Source organism: Rhinoderma darwinii, unplaced genomic scaffold, assembly GCF_050947455.1.
Source record: "Rhinoderma darwinii isolate aRhiDar2 unplaced genomic scaffold, aRhiDar2.hap1 Scaffold_568, whole genome shotgun sequence".
NCBI lineage: Eukaryota > Metazoa > Chordata > Amphibia > Anura > Rhinodermatidae > Rhinoderma > Rhinoderma darwinii.
The window spans coordinates 170,838-184,024 of record NW_027464120.1 but is presented as its reverse complement, the minus strand read 5'-3'; the positions used below and the strand labels follow the sequence as shown (position 1 = coordinate 184,024).

General features: G+C 47.7%; 9 non-coding genes across 9 annotated transcripts; all 9 read right to left on the bottom strand.

Annotated features, from left to right (window-relative positions):
* Window positions 1–988: 988 nt before the first annotated feature.
* On the bottom strand, window positions 989–1,179 carry LOC142723944 (U2 spliceosomal RNA). Its single transcript, XR_012875800.1, has one exon. It is a non-coding gene; the product is annotated as a U2 spliceosomal RNA (small nuclear RNA).
* A 1,285-nt stretch (window positions 1,180–2,464) lies between these two features.
* Window positions 2,465–2,655, bottom strand: LOC142723943 (U2 spliceosomal RNA). Its single transcript, XR_012875799.1, has one exon. It is a non-coding gene; the product is annotated as a U2 spliceosomal RNA (small nuclear RNA).
* A 1,288-nt stretch (window positions 2,656–3,943) lies between these two features.
* Window positions 3,944–4,134, bottom strand: LOC142723942 (U2 spliceosomal RNA). The gene has a single exon (XR_012875798.1). It is a non-coding gene; the product is annotated as a U2 spliceosomal RNA (small nuclear RNA).
* A 1,280-nt stretch (window positions 4,135–5,414) lies between these two features.
* Window positions 5,415–5,605, bottom strand: LOC142723941 (U2 spliceosomal RNA). Its single transcript, XR_012875796.1, has one exon. It is a non-coding gene; the product is annotated as a U2 spliceosomal RNA (small nuclear RNA).
* A 1,289-nt stretch (window positions 5,606–6,894) lies between these two features.
* Window positions 6,895–7,085, bottom strand: LOC142723940 (U2 spliceosomal RNA). Its single transcript, XR_012875795.1, has one exon. It is a non-coding gene; the product is annotated as a U2 spliceosomal RNA (small nuclear RNA).
* Window positions 7,086–8,369: 1,284 nt separating this feature from the next.
* Window positions 8,370–8,560, bottom strand: LOC142723939 (U2 spliceosomal RNA). Its single transcript, XR_012875794.1, has one exon. It is a non-coding gene; the product is annotated as a U2 spliceosomal RNA (small nuclear RNA).
* Window positions 8,561–9,856: 1,296 nt separating this feature from the next.
* LOC142723938 (U2 spliceosomal RNA) lies at window positions 9,857–10,047 on the bottom strand. The gene has a single exon (XR_012875793.1). It is a non-coding gene; the product is annotated as a U2 spliceosomal RNA (small nuclear RNA).
* Window positions 10,048–11,335: 1,288 nt separating this feature from the next.
* Window positions 11,336–11,526, bottom strand: LOC142724018 (U2 spliceosomal RNA). The gene has a single exon (XR_012875872.1). It is a non-coding gene; the product is annotated as a U2 spliceosomal RNA (small nuclear RNA).
* A 1,305-nt stretch (window positions 11,527–12,831) lies between these two features.
* On the bottom strand, window positions 12,832–13,022 carry LOC142723935 (U2 spliceosomal RNA). The gene has a single exon (XR_012875791.1). It is a non-coding gene; the product is annotated as a U2 spliceosomal RNA (small nuclear RNA).
* Window positions 13,023–13,187: the final 165 nt, after the last annotated feature.

Sequence of the window (13,187 nt, the reverse complement as noted above, 5' to 3'; positions counted from 1 at the left end):
ACAGCCACCCCTTGTTCCTTCACACCTTGTATCAGCTGTAATCCAGTCCAGTCCAGTGCTGCCTGCTGAGCAGCACTGACCAACACTGCCTGGGCCCAGGCTTTTATCTCTGAGGCCCCATTATGATGTCAGAAAGCTGGCTCTGGAATCCTGAGGGCTCCACTATGACACGTGCAAAGTTCCGTCTGAACTTTATATAAGACGGTGAGGCTCAGTCAGTCACTCAGTGTTGCCTGAGAGGGCAACACTGCAACAGCCGGCCGCCAGGCTGTCTTTTTTTTGCACAGCTAGTTGCCTCCAGGAGGCCACAAGAGGGAGACAAGGGACTGCAAAATGGAAAATAGGCATCCACCAACTTTACAGACAACTTCTCCTTGCTCCTACAACCTCCATCCTTGCACAGTTTGTTATTCTTCTAGGTAACATAGTAACAAATCCAAATTGCTGCTCTCTTTGTAGGCAAGCAAGGCTTTGTTGCAACTGCAATTCTTACTTCTTCTTGAAATGTAGGGACGACAGTACATTCCATCACATCCATCTAGTGTACACAGGTAGGTCCATTGTGGCGGGCAGGCGAGCGGGCGGGCTGCTTTATTGGCTGTTTGCTGTTCCCCTACTCCACTCCACTATTTGACTGTTGTGCTGCATCAATCAATCAATCAATCAATCAATCAATCAATCAATCAATCAGTGGCTGGCTCAGGTGCAGCTCTTTAACTTACCTAAAAGGGAGGGCGGAGAGAAGACAAGGAAGGTGAATGAGGTGTTCCAATGTGAAATGCCGGAAACACAGAAACACAGACGACACACAACAAGAGGTGGCAATCTATTCATTAATTGCATTTAATCAATGAGCTCATTATCACTCATGCATTGTCCAACAGGTGTTGAAATAATGGGATTAAAAGGGGAGATCCCTTCAGAAAGACAGAAACAATAGCAAAGACAAAAAACACTTTTGGAATCTGCTTTTAGTCAACACATAAGGAAAGGGTGCACCGGTCCTGGAAATACTGCAATACCAGGTCAATGCGTGGAGTGGACAGAGCAAGCTCTATTTCCATCTCCCTGTTCTAAAAATCCATTTAATATATGGTCCCCAGATAGGGGACGTATCAGATATTAAACTGATAAGAACAGATACTACACTTGATCTTAGCCAAAAGGCCGAGAAGCGATAACCCGAACGGGCCGCGCGTTGCCCGAGCCTGCCCGATACTGCTGTTCAGCCCTTGCAGCGATTCAGCCTACTTCTAGGCAATTCCATGGGGCCCTGCAGGCTCACACACTCACAGCTACACGGGAGGTGAATAAAGGCCGGAGAGGAAGCCAGACAGGATTTGCTTCTTTTGCTTGCACCACAATGCAGTGCTGAAAGAGGAGGAATCTACATAAAAACGCCTTCCTGGCAACGCCCAAATGCCCTGCTGCCATGCAGATAAACACTGGCAGCGGCAGCAAGTGCATGCCCACAGCCACCCCTTGTTCCTTCACACCTTGTATCAGCTGTAATCCAGTCCAGTCCAGTGCTGCCTGCTGAGCAGCACTGACCAACACTGCCTGGGCCCAGGCTTTTATCTCTGAGGCCCCATTATGATGTCAGAAAGCTGGCTCTGGAATCCTGAGGGCTCCACTATGACACGTGCAAAGTTCCGTCTGAACTTTATATAAGACGGTGAGGCTCAGTCAGTCACTCAGTGTTGCCTGAGAGGGCAACACTGCAACAGCCGGCCGCCAGGCTGTCTTTTTTTTGCACAGCTAGTTGCCTCCAGGAGGCCACAAGAGGGAGACAAGGGACTGCAAAATGGAAAATAGGCATCCACCAACTTTACAGACAACTTCTCCTTGCTCCTACAACCTCCATCCTTGCACAGTTTGTTATTCTTCTAGGTAACATAGTAACAAATCCAAATTGCTGCTCTCTTTGTAGGCAAGCAAGGCTTTGTTGCAACTGCAATTCTTACTTCTTCTTGAAATGTAGGGACGACAGTACATTCCATCACATCCATCTAGTGTACACAGGTAGGTCCATTGTGGCGGGCAGGCGAGCGGGCGGGCTGCTTTATTGGCTGTTTGCTGTTCCCCTACTCCACTCCACTATTTGACTGTTGTGCTGCAATCAATCAATCAATCAATCAATCAATCAATCAATCAATCAATCAATCAGTGGCTGGCTCAGGTGCAGCTCTTTAACTTACCTAAAAGGGAGGGCGGAGAGAAGACAAGGAAGGTGAATGAGGTGTTCCAATGTGAAATGCCGGAAACACAGAAACACAGACGACACACAACAAGAGGTGGCAATCTATTCATTAATTGCATTTAATCAATGAGCTCATTATCACTCATGCATTGTCCAACAGGTGTTGAAATAATGGGATTAAAAGGGGAGATCCCTTCAGAAAGACAGAAACAATAGCAAAGACAAAAAACACTTTTGGAATCTGCTTTTAGTCAACACATAAGGAAAGGGTGCACCGGTCCTGGAAATACTGCAATACCAGGTCAATGCGTGGAGTGGACAGAGCAAGCTCTATTTCCATCTCCCTGTTCTAAAAATCCATTTAATATATGGTCCCCAGATAGGGGACGTATCAGATATTAAACTGATAAGAACAGATACTACACTTGATCTTAGCCAAAAGGCCGAGAAGCGATAACCCGAACGGGCCGCGCGTTGCCCGAGCCTGCCCGATACTGCTGTTCAGCCCTTGCAGCGATTCAGCCTACTTCTAGGCAATTCCATGGGGCCCTGCAGGCTCACACACTCACAGCTACACGGGAGGTGAATAAAGGCCGGAGAGGAAGCCAGACAGGATTTGCTTCTTTTGCTTGCACCACAATGCAGTGCTGAAAGAGGAGGAATCTACATAAAAACGCCTTCCTGGCAACGCCCAAATGCCCTGCTGCCATGCAGATAAACACTGGCAGCGGCAGCAAGTGCATGCCCACAGCCACCCCTTGTTCCTTCACACCTTGTATCAGCTGTAATCCAGTCCAGTCCAGTGCTGCCTGCTGAGCAGCACTGACCAACACTGCCTGGGCCCAGGCTTTTATCTCTGAGGCCCCATTATGATGTCAGAAAGCTGGCTCTGGAATCCTGAGGGCTCCACTATGACACGTGCAAAGTTCCGTCTGAACTTTATATAAGACGGTGAGGCTCAGTCAGTCACTCAGTGTTGCCTGAGAGGGCAACACTGCAACAGCCGGCCGCCAGGCTGTCTTTTTTTTGCACAGCTAGTTGCCTCCAGGAGGCCACAAGAGGGAGACAAGGGACTGCAAAATGGAAAATAGGCATCCACCAACTTTACAGACAACTTCTCCTTGCTCCTACAACCTCCATCCTTGCACAGTTTGTTATTCTTCTAGGTAACATAGTAATAAATCAAAATTGCTGCTCTCTTTGTAGGCAAGCAAGGCTTTGTTGCAACTGCAATTCTTACTTCTTCTTGAAATGTAGGGACGACAGTACATTCCATCACATCCATCTAGTGTACACAGGTAGGTCCATTGTGGCGGGCAGGCGAGCGGGCGGGCTGCTTTATTGGCTGTTTGCTGTTCCCCTACTCCACTCCACTATTTGACTGTTGTGCTGCATCAATCAATCAATCAATCAATCAATCAATCAATCAATCAATCAATCAATCAGTGGCTGGCTCAGGTGCAGCTCTTTAACTTACCTAAAAGGGAGGGCGGAGAGAAGACAAGGAAGGTGAATGAGGTGTTCCAATGTGAAATGCCGGAAACACAGAAACACAGACGACACACAACAAGAGGTGGCAATCTATTCATTAATTGCATTTAATCAATGAGCTCATTATCACTCATGCATTGTCCAACAGGTGTTGAAATAATGGGATTAAAAGGGGAGATCCCTTCAGAAAGACAGAAACAATAGCAAAGACAAAAAACACTTTTGGAATCTGCTTTTAGTCAACACATAAGGAAAGGGTGCACCGGTCCTGGAAATACTGCAATACCAGGTCAATGCGTGGAGTGGACAGAGCAAGCTCTATTTCCATCTCCCTGTTCTAAAAATCCATTTAATATATGGTCCCCAGATAGGGGACGTATCAGATATTAAACTGATAAGAACAGATACTACACTTGATCTTAGCCAAAAGGCCGAGAAGCGATAACCCGAACGGGCCGCGCGTTGCCCGAGCCTGCCCGATACTGCTGTTCAGCCCTTGCAGCGATTCAGCCTACTTCTAGGCAATTCCATGGGGCCCTGCAGGCTCACACACTCACAGCTACACGGGAGGTGAATAAAGGCCGGAGAGGAAGCCAGACAGGATTTGCTTCTTTTGCTTGCACCACAATGCAGTGCTGAAAGAGGAGGAATCTACATAAAAACGCCTTCCTGGCAACGCCCAAATGCCCTGCTGCCATGCAGATAAACACTGGCAGCGGCAGCAAGTGCATGCCCACAGCCACCCCTTGTTCCTTCACACCTTGTATCAGCTGTAATCCAGTCTAGTCCAGTGCTGCCTGCTGAGCAGCACTGACCAACACTGCCTGGGCCCAGGCTTTTATCTCTGAGGCCCCATTATGATGTCAGAAAGCTGGCTCTGGAATCCTGAGGGCTCCACTATGACACGTGCAAAGTTCCGTCTGAACTTTATATAAGACGGTGAGGCTCAGTCAGTCACTCAGTGTTGCCTGAGAGGGCAACACTGCAACAGCCGGCCGCCAGGCTGTCTTTTTTTTGCACAGCTAGTTGCCTCCAGGAGGCCACAAGAGGGAGACAAGGGACTGCAAAATGGAAAATAGGCATCCACCAACTTTACAGACAACTTCTCCTTGCTCCTACAACCTCCATCCTTGCACAGTTTGTTATTCTTCTAGGTAACATAGTAACAAATCCAAATTGCTGCTCTCTTTGTAGGCAAGCAAGGCTTTGTTGCAACTGCAATTCTTACTTCTTCTTGAAATGTAGGGACGACAGTACATTCCATCACATCCATCTAGTGTACACAGGTAGGTCCATTGTGGCGGGCAGGCGAGCGGGCGGGCTGCTTTATTGGCTGTTTGCTGTTCCCCTACTCCACTCCACTATTTGACTGTTGTGCTGCATCAATCAATCAATCAATCAATCAATCAATCAATCAATCAATCAGTGGCTGGCTCAGGTGCAGCTCTTTAACTTACCTAAAAGGGAGGGCGGAGAGAAGACAAGGAAGGTGAATGAGGTGTTCCAATGTGAAATGCCGGAAACACAGAAACACAGACGACACACAACAAGAGGTGGCAATCTATTCATTAATTGCATTTAATCAATGAGCTCATTATCACTCATGCATTGTCCAACAGGTGTTGAAATAATGGGATTAAAAGGGGAGATCCCTTCAGAAAGACAGAAACAATAGCAAAGACAAAAAACACTTTTGGAATCTGCTTTTAGTCAACACATAAGGAAAGGGTGCACCGGTCCTGGAAATACTGCAATACCAGGTCAATGCGTGGAGTGGACAGAGCAAGCTCTATTTCCATCTCCCTGTTCTAAAAATCCATTTAATATATGGTCCCCAGATAGGGGACGTATCAGATATTAAACTGATAAGAACAGATACTACACTTGATCTTAGCCAAAAGGCCGAGAAGCGATAACCCGAACGGGCCGCGCGTTGCCCGAGCCTGCCCGATACTGCTGTTCAGCCCTTGCAGCGATTCAGCCTACTTCTAGGCAATTCCATGGGGCCCTGCAGGCTCACACACTCACAGCTACACGGGAGGTGAATAAAGGCCGGAGAGGAAGCCAGACAGGATTTGCTTCTTTTGCTTGCACCACAATGCAGTGCTGAAAGAGGAGGAATCTACATAAAAACGCCTTCCTGGCAACGCCCAAATGCCCTGCTGCCATGCAGATAAACACTGGCAGCGGCAGCAAGTGCATGCCCACAGCCACCCCTTGTTCCTTCACACCTTGTATCAGCTGTAATCCAGTCCAGTCCAGTGCTGCCTGCTGAGCAGCACTGACCAACACTGCCTGGGCCCAGGCTTTTATCTCTGAGGCCCCATTATGATGTCAGAAAGCTGGCTCTGGAATCCTGAGGGCTCCACTATGACACGTGCAAAGTTCCGTCTGAACTTTATATAAGACGGTGAGGCTCAGTCAGTCACTCAGTGTTGCCTGAGAGGGCAACACTGCAACAGCCGGCCGCCAGGCTGTCTTTTTTTTGCACAGCTAGTTGCCTCCAGGAGGCCACAAGAGGGAGACAAGGGACTGCAAAATGGAAAATAGGCATCCACCAACTTTACAGACAACTTCTCCTTGCTCCTACAACCTCCATCCTTGCACAGTTTGTTATCTTGCACAGTTTGTTATTCTTCTAGGTAACATAGTAACAAATCCAAATTGCTGCTCTCTTTGTAGGCAAGCAAGGCTTTGTTGCAACTGCAATTCTTACTTCTTCTTGAAATGTAGGGACGACAGTACATTCCATCACATCCATCTAGTGTACACAGGTAGGTCCATTGTGGCGGGCAGGCGAGCGGGCGGGCTGCTTTATTGGCTGTTTGCTGTTCCCCTACTCCACTCCACTATTTGACTGTTGTGCTGCATCAATCAATCAATCAATCAATCAATCAATCAATCAGTGGCTGGCTCAGGTGCAGCTCTTTAACTTACCTAAAAGGGAGGGCGGAGAGAAGACAAGGAAGGTGAATGAGGTGTTCCAATGTGAAATGCCGGAAACACAGAAACACAGACGACACACAACAAGAGGTGGCAATCTATTCATTAATTGCATTTAATCAATGAGCTCATTATCACTCATGCATTGTCCAACAGGTGTTGAAATAATGGGATTAAAAGGGGAGATCCCTTCAGAAAGACAGAAACAATAGCAAAGACAAAAAACACTTTTGGAATCTGCTTTTAGTCAACACATAAGGAAAGGGTGCACCGGTCCTGGAAATACTGCAATACCAGGTCAATGCGTGGAGTGGACAGAGCAAGCTCTATTTCCATCTCCCTGTTCTAAAAATCCATTTAATATATGGTCCCCAGATAGGGGACGTATCAGATATTAAACTGATAAGAACAGATACTACACTTGATCTTAGCCAAAAGGCCGAGAAGCGATAACCCGAACGGGCCGCGCGTTGCCCGAGCCTGCCCGATACTGCTGTTCAGCCCTTGCAGCGATTCAGCCTACTTCTAGGCAATTCCATGGGGCCCTGCAGGCTCACACACTCACAGCTACACGGGAGGTGAATAAAGGCCGGAGAGGAAGCCAGACAGGATTTGCTTCTTTTGCTTGCACCACAATGCAGTGCTGAAAGAGGAGGAATCTACATAAAAACGCCTTCCTGGCAACGCCCAAATGCCCTGCTGCCATGCAGATAAACACTGGCAGCGGCAGCAAGTGCATGCCCACAGCCACCCCTTGTTCCTTCACACCTTGTATCAGCTGTAATCCAGTCCAGTCCAGTGCTGCCTGCTGAGCAGCACTGACCAACACTGCCTGGGCCCAGGCTTTTATCTCTGAGGCCCCATTATGATGTCAGAAAGCTGGCTCTGGAATCCTGAGGGCTCCACTATGACACGTGCAAAGTTCCGTCTGAACTTTATATAAGACGGTGAGGCTCAGTCAGTCACTCAGTGTTGCCTGAGAGGGCAACACTGCAACAGCCGGCCGCCAGGCTGTCTTTTTTTTGCACAGCTAGTTGCCTCCAGGAGGCCACAAGAGGGAGACAAGGGACTGCAAAATGGAAAATAGGCATCCACCAACTTTACAGACAACTTCTCCTTGCTCCTACAACCTCCATCCTTGCACAGTTTGTTATTCTTCTAGGTAACATAGTAACAAATCCAAATTGCCGCTCTCTTTGTAGGCAAGCAAGGCTTTGTTGCAACTGCAATTCTTACTTCTTCTTGAAATGTAGGGACGACAGTACATTCCATCACATCCATCTAGTGTACACAGGTAGGTCCATTGTGGCGGGCAGGCGAGCGGGCGGGCTGCTTTATTGGCTGTTTGCTGTTCCCCTACTCCACTCCACTATTTGACTGTTGTGCTGCATCAATCAATCAATCAATCAATCAATCAATCAATCAATCAATCAATCAGTGGCTGGCTCAGGTGCAGCTCTTTAACTTACCTAAAAGGGAGGGCGGAGAGAAGACAAGGAAGGTGAATGAGGTGTTCCAATGTGAAATGCCGGAAACACAGAAACACAGACGACACACAACAAGAGGTGGCAATCTATTCATTAATTGCATTTAATCAATGAGCTCATTATCACTCATGCATTGTCCAACAGGTGTTGAAATAATGGGATTAAAAGGGGAGATCCCTTCAGAAAGACAGAAACAATAGCAAAGACAAAAAACACTTTTGGAATCTGCTTTTAGTCAACACATAAGGAAAGGGTGCACCGGTCCTGGAAATACTGCAATACCAGGTCAATGCGTGGAGTGGACAGAGCAAGCTCTATTTCCATCTCCCTGTTCTAAAAATCCATTTAATATATGGTCCCCAGATAGGGGACGTATCAGATATTAAACTGATAAGAACAGATACTACACTTGATCTTAGCCAAAAGGCCGAGAAGCGATAACCCGAACGGGCCGCGCGTTGCCCGAGCCTGCCCGATACTGCTGTTCAGCCCTTGCAGCGATTCAGCCTACTTCTAGGCAATTCCATGGGGCCCTGCAGGCTCACACACTCACAGCTACACGGGAGGTGAATAAAGGCCGGAGAGGAAGCCAGACAGGATTTGCTTCTTTTGCTTGCACCACAATGCAGTGCTGAAAGAGGAGGAATCTACATAAAAACGCCTTCCTGGCAACGCCCAAATGCCCTGCTGCCATGCAGATAAACACTGGCAGCGGCAGCAAGTGCATGCCCACAGCCACCCCTTGTTCCTTCACACCTTGTATCAGCTGTAATCCAGTCCAGTCCAGTGCTGCCTGCTGAGCAGCACTGACCAACACTGCCTGGGCCCAGGCTTTTATCTCTGAGGCCCCATTATGATGTCAGAAAGCTGGCTCTGGAATCCTGAGGGCTCCACTATGACACGTGCAAAGTTCCGTCTGAACTTTATATAAGACGGTGAGGCTCAGTCAGTCACTCAGTGTTGCCTGAGAGGGCAACACTGCAACAGCCGGCCGCCAGGCTGTCTTTTTTTTGCACAGCTAGTTGCCTCCAGGAGGCCACAAGAGGGAGACAAGGGACTGCAAAATGGAAAATAGGCATCCACCAACTTTACAGACAACTTCTCCTTGCTCCTACAACCTCCATCCTTGCACAGTTTGTTATTCTTCTAGGTAACATAGTAACAAATCCAAATTGCTGCTCTCTTTGTAGGCAAGCAAGGCTTTGTTGCAACTGCAATTCTTACTTCTTCTTGAAATGTAGGGACGACAGTACATTCCATCACATCCATCTAGTGTACACAGGTAGGTCCATTGTGGCGGGCAGGCGAGCGGGCGGGCTGCTTTATTGGCTGTTTGCTGTTCCCCTACTCCACTCCACTATTTGACTGTTGTGCTGCATCAATCAATCAATCAATCAATCAATCAATCAATCAATCAATCAATCAATCAATCAATCAGTGGCTGGCTCAGGTGCAGCTCTTTAACTTACCTAAAAGGGAGGGCGGAGAGAAGACAAGGAAGGTGAATGAGGTGTTCCAATGTGAAATGCCGGAAACACAGAAACACAGACGACACACAACAAGAGGTGGCAATCTATTCATTAATTGCATTTAATCAATGAGCTCATTATCACTCATGCATTGTCCAACAGGTGTTGAAATAATGGGATTAAAAGGGGAGATCCCTTCAGAAAGACAGAAACAATAGCAAAGACAAAAAACACTTTTGGAATCTGCTTTTAGTCAACACATAAGGAAAGGGTGCACCGGTCCTGGAAATACTGCAATACCAGGTCAATGCGTGGAGTGGACAGAGCAAGCTCTATTTCCATCTCCCTGTTCTAAAAATCCATTTAATATATGGTCCCCAGATAGGGGACGTATCAGATATTAAACTGATAAGAACAGATACTACACTTGATCTTAGCCAAAAGGCCGAGAAGCGATAACCCGAACGGGCCGCGCGTTGCCCGAGCCTGCCCGATACTGCTGTTCAGCCCTTGCAGCGATTCAGCCTACTTCTAGGCAATTCCATGGGGCCCTGCAGGCTCACACACTCACAGCTACACGGGAGGTGAATAAAGGCCGGAGAGGAAGCCAGACAGGATTTGCTTCTTTTGCTTGCACCACAATGCAGTGCTGAAAGAGGAGGAATCTACATAAAAACGCCTTCCTGGCAACGCCCAAATGCCCTGCTGCCATGCAGATAAACACTGGCAGCGGCAGCAAGTGCATGCCCACAGCCACCCCTTGTTCCTTCACACCTTGTATCAGCTGTAATCCAGTCCAGTCCAGTGCTGCCTGCTGAGCAGCACTGACCAACACTGCCTGGGCCCAGGCTTTTATCTCTGAGGCCCCATTATGATGTCAGAAAGCTGGCTCTGGAATCCTGAGGGCTCCACTATGAGACGTGCAAAGTTCCGTCTGAACTTTATATAAGACGGTGAGGCTCAGTCAGTCACTCAGTGTTGCCTGAGAGGGCAACACTGCAACAGCCGGCCGCCAGGCTGTCTTTTTTTTGCACAGCTAGTTGCCTCCAGGAGGCCACAAGAGGGAGACAAGGGACTGCAAAATGGAAAATAGGCATCCACCAACTTTACAGACAACTTCTCCTTGCTCCTACAACCTCCATCCTTGCACAGTTTGTTATTCTTCTAGGTAACATAGTAACAAATCCAAATTGCTGCTCTCTTTGTAGGCAAGCAAGGCTTTGTTGCAACTGCAATTCTTACTTCTTCTTGAAATGTAGGGACGACAGTACATTCCATCACATCCATCTAGTGTACACAGGTAGGTCCATTGTGGCGGGCAGGCGAGCGGGCGGGCTGCTTTATTGGCTGTTTGCTGTTCCCCTACTCCACTCCACTATTTGACTGTTGTGCTGCATCAATCAATCAATCAATCAATCAATCAATCAATCAATCAATCAATCAATCAGTGGCTGGCTCAGGTGCAGCTCTTTAACTTACCTAAAAGGGAGGGCGGAGAGAAGACAAGGAAGGTGAATGAGGTGTTCCAATGTGAAATGCCGGAAACACAGAAACACAGACGACACACAACAAGAGGTGGCAATCTATTCATTAATTGCATTTAATCAATGAGCTCATTATCACTCATGCATTGTCCAACAGGTGTTGAAATAATGGGATTAAAAGGGGAGATCCCTTCAGAAAGACAGAAACAATAGCAAAGACAAAAAACACTTTTGGAATCTGCTTTTAGTCAACACATAAGGAAAGGGTGCACCGGTCCTGGAAATACTTCAATACCAGGTCAATGCGTGGAGTGGACAGAGCAAGCTCTATTTCCATCTCCCTGTTCTAAAAATCCATTTAATATATGGTCCCCAGATAGGGGACGTATCAGATATTAAACTGATAAGAACAGATACTACACTTGATCTTAGCCAAAAGGCCGAGAAGCGATAACCCGAACGGGCCGCGCGTTGCCCGAGCCTGCCCGATACTGCTGTTCAGCCCTTGCAGCGATTCAGCCTACTTCTAGGCAATTCCATGGGGCCCTGCAGGCTCACACACTCACAGCTACACGGGAGGTGAATAAAGGCCGGAGAGGAAGCCAGACAGGATTTGCTTCTTTTGCTTGCACCACAATGCAGTGCTGAAAGAGGAGGAATCTACATAAAAACGCCTTCCTGGCAACGCCCAAATGCCCTGCTGCCATGCAGATAAACACTGGCAGCGGCAGCAAGTGCATGCCCACAGCCACCCCTTGTTCCTTCACACCTTGTATCAGCTGTAATCCAGTCCAGTCCAGTGCTGCCTGCTGAGCAGCACTGACCAACACTGCCTGGGCCCAGGCTTTTATCTCTGAGGCCCCATTATGATGTCAGAAAGCTGGCTCTGGAATCCTGAGGGCTCCACTATGACACGTGCAAAGTTCCGTCTGAACTTTATATAAGACGGTGAGGCTCAGTCAGTCACTCAGTGTTGCCTGAGAGGGCAACACTGCAACAGCCGGCCGCCAGGCTGTCTTTTTTTTTGCACAGCTAGTTGCCTCCAGGAGGCCACAAGAGGGAGACAAGGGACTGCAAAATGGAAAATAGGCATCCACCAACTTTACAGACAACTTCTCCTTGCTCCTACAACCTCCATCCTTGCACAGTTTGTTATTCTTCTAGGTAACATAGTAACAAATCCAAATTGCTGCTCTCTTTGTAGGCAAGCAAGGCTTTGTTGCAACTGCAATTCTTACTTCTTCTTGAAATGTAGGGACGACAGTACATTCCATCACATCCATCTAGTGTACACAGGTAGGTCCATTGTGGCGGGCAGGCGAGCGGGCGGGCTGCTTTATTGGCTGTTTGCTGTTCCCCTACTCCACTCCACTATTTGACTGTTGTGCTGCATCAATCAATCAATCAATCAATCAATCAATCAATCAATCAATCAATCAATCAATCAATCAATCAATCAGTGGCTGGCTCAGGTGCAGCTCTTTAACTTACCTAAAAGGGAGGGCGGAGAGAAGACAAGGAAGGTGAATGAGGTGTTCCAATGTGAAATGCCGGAAACACAGAAACACAGACGACACACAACAAGAGGTGGCAATCTATTCATTAATTGCATTTAATCAATGAGCTCATTATCACTCATGCATTGTCCAACAGGTGTTGAAATAATGGGATTAAAAGGGGAGATCCCTTCAGAAAGACAGAAACAATAGCAAAGACAAAAAACACTTTTGGAATCTGCTTTTAGTCAACACATAAGGAAAGGGTGCACCGGTCCTGGAAATACTGCAATACCAGGTCAATGCGTGGAGTGGACAGAGCAAGCTCTATTTCCATCTCCCTGTTCTAAAAATCCATTTAATATATGGTCCCCAGATAGGGGACGTATCAGATATTAAACTGATAAGAACAGATACTACACTTGATCTTAGCCAAAAGGCCGAGAAGCGATAACCCGAACGGGCCGCGCGTTGCCCGAGCCTGCCCGATACTGCTGTTCAGCCCTTGCAGCGATTCAGCCTACTTCTAGGCAATTCCATGGGGCCCTGCAGGCTCACACACTCACAGCTACACGGGAGGTGAATAAAGGCCGGAGAGGAAGCCAGACAGGATTTGC